Raw genomic sequence first — 3453 nt, 5'->3', positions numbered from 1 at the left:
CCAAGGTGTTGGCCCCCCTGCCCCTCCCCCAACCTCTAAAATCTGTCTCTCAGGCAGCCTCATGGAAATATTTTCAGGAAAACCTTAGCCTAAGTTTTTATAACCCAGTCGAAAAGGTGGGGGTGGGGGTGGGGGTGGGGGCAGGGGCCACCCGGCGGGGGCTGGCTTCTTTGTGCAGAGGTCCCAGTGCCCCTCCATACCGGTTGGATGAATGTAGGAGGAAATCATTCTCATTCAGCAGATCTTGTACGGGAGTTGATCATTTGATTGTCAAATATTGACAGGGAAAACATGGTGAAATAGTTGGCGTTGTCCTTGTATTGTCTTTGATAGTTGTCAAAGAGCTGCAAATTAAAACAAAACAATGGAACCTGGAAAAAGAAAAATTCATCTTAAAAGGCTCCCTCCGATGCTTACCTCACTCATGTGATGTCAGTGTTAGCACCAAGTCTGGTTGATTACTAATGTGTCCATTGTTTAAGGGTTCATTCGTTCCTTGGTTCAGTCATTCCGTAAATCCAACGCATCTTTATTGAGCACGTACTCTGGAACGTGGTACGTGGCAAGCCAGGTGGGTGTGGCCTGGGAGAGACTTCCTAGGGGGGCCTCTTGGGCCCCGCCTGGGCCCCTCTGAGTTAATTGACCACAAGACAGAAGAGCTGGACCCACACAGGGAGATGGTGAGACACCCGTGGGAACCAAGTATGAGCAGGTGCCTTCCCTTTCCTTGCCCCCATCCCAGCATGAGAGGGGTCCGTGTGGGAAAGGGGCGTATGAGAGAGCTCAGCCCAGCCCCGCTGCTCCCCAAGTCTAGTCCGAGCTGGGCAGCGGGGGAGGGGGAGCTGTGAATCAAATGTGAGGTTGCCATTTGAAGTGGATGAGATTGAAGTCTTAGGAACTACAATGGGGCTGTTGAAAGAATCAAAAGTGGCTTTCAAGTTTTGGAAATTTACTGGAACCCACCATCTAGCAGGGAAGGGACTTTTCCAGAGCCCAGGTGGTAGCAGTTATCGAGAGCGCAGTGAGATTTCATGATCAAACCTCCCCTCCTCTAGGTCTTTACTCAGCCTCCTGGGGGGGGGGGTGCCATCCCTGCCCATAAGGCAAACGGTGCTGCACCCTCCCTTCCACCCCACACTCTGGTCCCTTTCCATGGTCTGTCTCTTTACTGTAAGCTCCAGAAGACCTGGAGTTTGTCTGTTTTTTGCTCAAAGCTGAATACCCAGCCGCAAGAATGCGCCTGGAACTCAGGGCTCTCTGTAGCTGCTGAATGGACGGATGGTCGTGTACCCCCAAGGAGCCAAGATGTCACACTGGACGAGTTCTGACGTATACACAGTGTTCTAAAAAGTCCAGGGATAATCTTGCTGCTTGGAAAGGTGAACAGAGAGAACTGGGGGCTCTGGATAGCAGGGGCTCTTTGACACAGGTATTTGACACTGAAGAAACGGACACTCTGAAAATCCACAGAATTTTCAGCTAGTGATGAAGAGGCCAGGGCTGCAGTGCCCTGAATGAATGACCGGCGGTGAGGGGGGTGCTGGCGAACTACTAGCCGGAAAGGAGTTTTCCTGAGAAAGAGGTCAGGCTGTCTTGCCACGCCTGACGGAGTGGTACTGGTGGTCTGGCCACCACAAGCCATTCTGTATCCTACTTGGCCAGATGATGGGGTGTGGGGTGGTGGAGAGTGGAAGAGAAGTCTTAGGTGCCCTAAAATCTGTTGTCTTCTGGAAAGTATTTAAGGGCATCAACTCTGAAGCCAGACTCCTTGGATTTTATCCCCATTCTACTGTGTATTCACCGAGTGACCTTGGCCAAGTTACTGTCTCGGGGTTTTTTGTTTTTTGTTTTTAATCTGTAAAGTGGGGATGATATTAGCAACTGCCTCATTTAATTTTGAAGGATGACATGAGCTTGTATAAATATAAGTGCTCAGGACAGTGCTTGGCACGTGGCACAAGCCCATGAGTGTTTGCTGTTATCTCCGGGACACTGTGGAGATCGAAAGGCTTCCCTTCCCCCAGTGTGTCACCCTTGTCCTTTTCCCTCCCTCTGGTGTCTACTCCCCCTTCTCCCTCCTCTCAGATTCCCCCAGTTTAGGTCCCCTGTCCCTTCCAGGCTAGGGCCCTTCGGGCAGGCCTTGGCCAGCCCCTCCTTCCCACCCTCTCCTTCCCTGAGCCGAGCCTGGGAGCCGCTGGTCATGGGAAGATGGGCCTGGCTGGGTGAGTCAGCCCATCCTGCCTCGTCTGCAGCCACCAGTGACAGGAGGCCAGGGGAAGGTGCTGATGACATCCTATCTCCTGCCAGGACATCAGACATCTTTCTATAGAGTGGGGAGACATGGAGACAACGTGGCCATGCTATTCTTCTGAAGGATTCTCTCTCACCCTGTGGTCCCTAGGCCCTGCACTTGTGTGGCCCCAGGGGTGGGGCTGGGGTGGGGTGGGTGGAATTTGCTAGCTGCTCAAACTTCGTGTCCATCCTCCAGGCCTCTTCTGTGCCTCTTGCCCCATACCCAACCTTAAAATCTGAGCCCCGGACTACATTGGCCTCCCTTTTCCCACCATCCTGTCTCACCTTCCGTCTCTCCCCATTTTCTCAGTAATCTGCAGCCCCAGCCCTGCTCTCTGGTTACTCTTCCCTTGAGTCTCCCCTTTTTTGTAGGTCTACCCTTCCAGAAAGTCCTCTTGTACTGGCTGGGGCCTTGTTACTCAACGTGTGGTCCGTGGACAGACGACTGGCAGAAACAGCATCATCTCAGAATCTGCATTTTAACACAGTCCCCAGAGGTCCGCAGATGCATTACAGTTTGAGAGTTACTGAGGTAGGTTACCCTTGCTCTTCCAAGCCTGGAGAAGAGGGAGACTCTGGGACTCGATGTCAGCAGGCATCAGCTGGCTGGAGACAGAAGACAGCATTTCACTCTGTAAATGGTGACATGGGCCCTGCTCTGCTCTTCCAACCCCATACCTGTTTTTTGAATGACCTTCCCACCAGCCTCTCCAGCTGGCTGAAGGCCAGACACACCAGAGTTACCCCTGACCCTTGTCATCTGAGACAGAGGTCTCTCCCAGGCCATGTTCATCTGGTTTGCCATTTACTGTTCCAGAAGGGCCTTCGAAAGGAAGCTTAACCAATCTGAGTTTCCCCCAGACTGGCTCTCTGGAACCCAGGTCGTCTGTCAAGAAGTGTTCTTCCATGAAACGAATTCAGGAGGGGCTTCCTGTCACCCCCACTTCCTCTCTCTTTCTCTGTCCTTTCTGCTGGGACACACATTAGCACATTAAAGCTTCTGGGAAATATGAGTAAAACAAAACTGTGTAACTTCATTTAGCCCAGAGTTTCTCAAATATAGACTTCTTCTGTCACTTAGCATCTGTGAATGTCCTGTGGGAGTAACTTCAGGAAATGCTAGCCTAATTCCCTTCTACACGCACACACACACACACACAC

The sequence above is a fragment of the Ailuropoda melanoleuca genome, chromosome 8 (assembly GCF_002007445.2).
Source record: "Ailuropoda melanoleuca isolate Jingjing chromosome 8, ASM200744v2, whole genome shotgun sequence".
Lineage (NCBI taxonomy): Eukaryota > Metazoa > Chordata > Mammalia > Carnivora > Ursidae > Ailuropoda > Ailuropoda melanoleuca.
The sequence above is the reverse complement of the archived record's forward strand: the minus strand, read 5'-3'. Positions refer to the sequence as shown.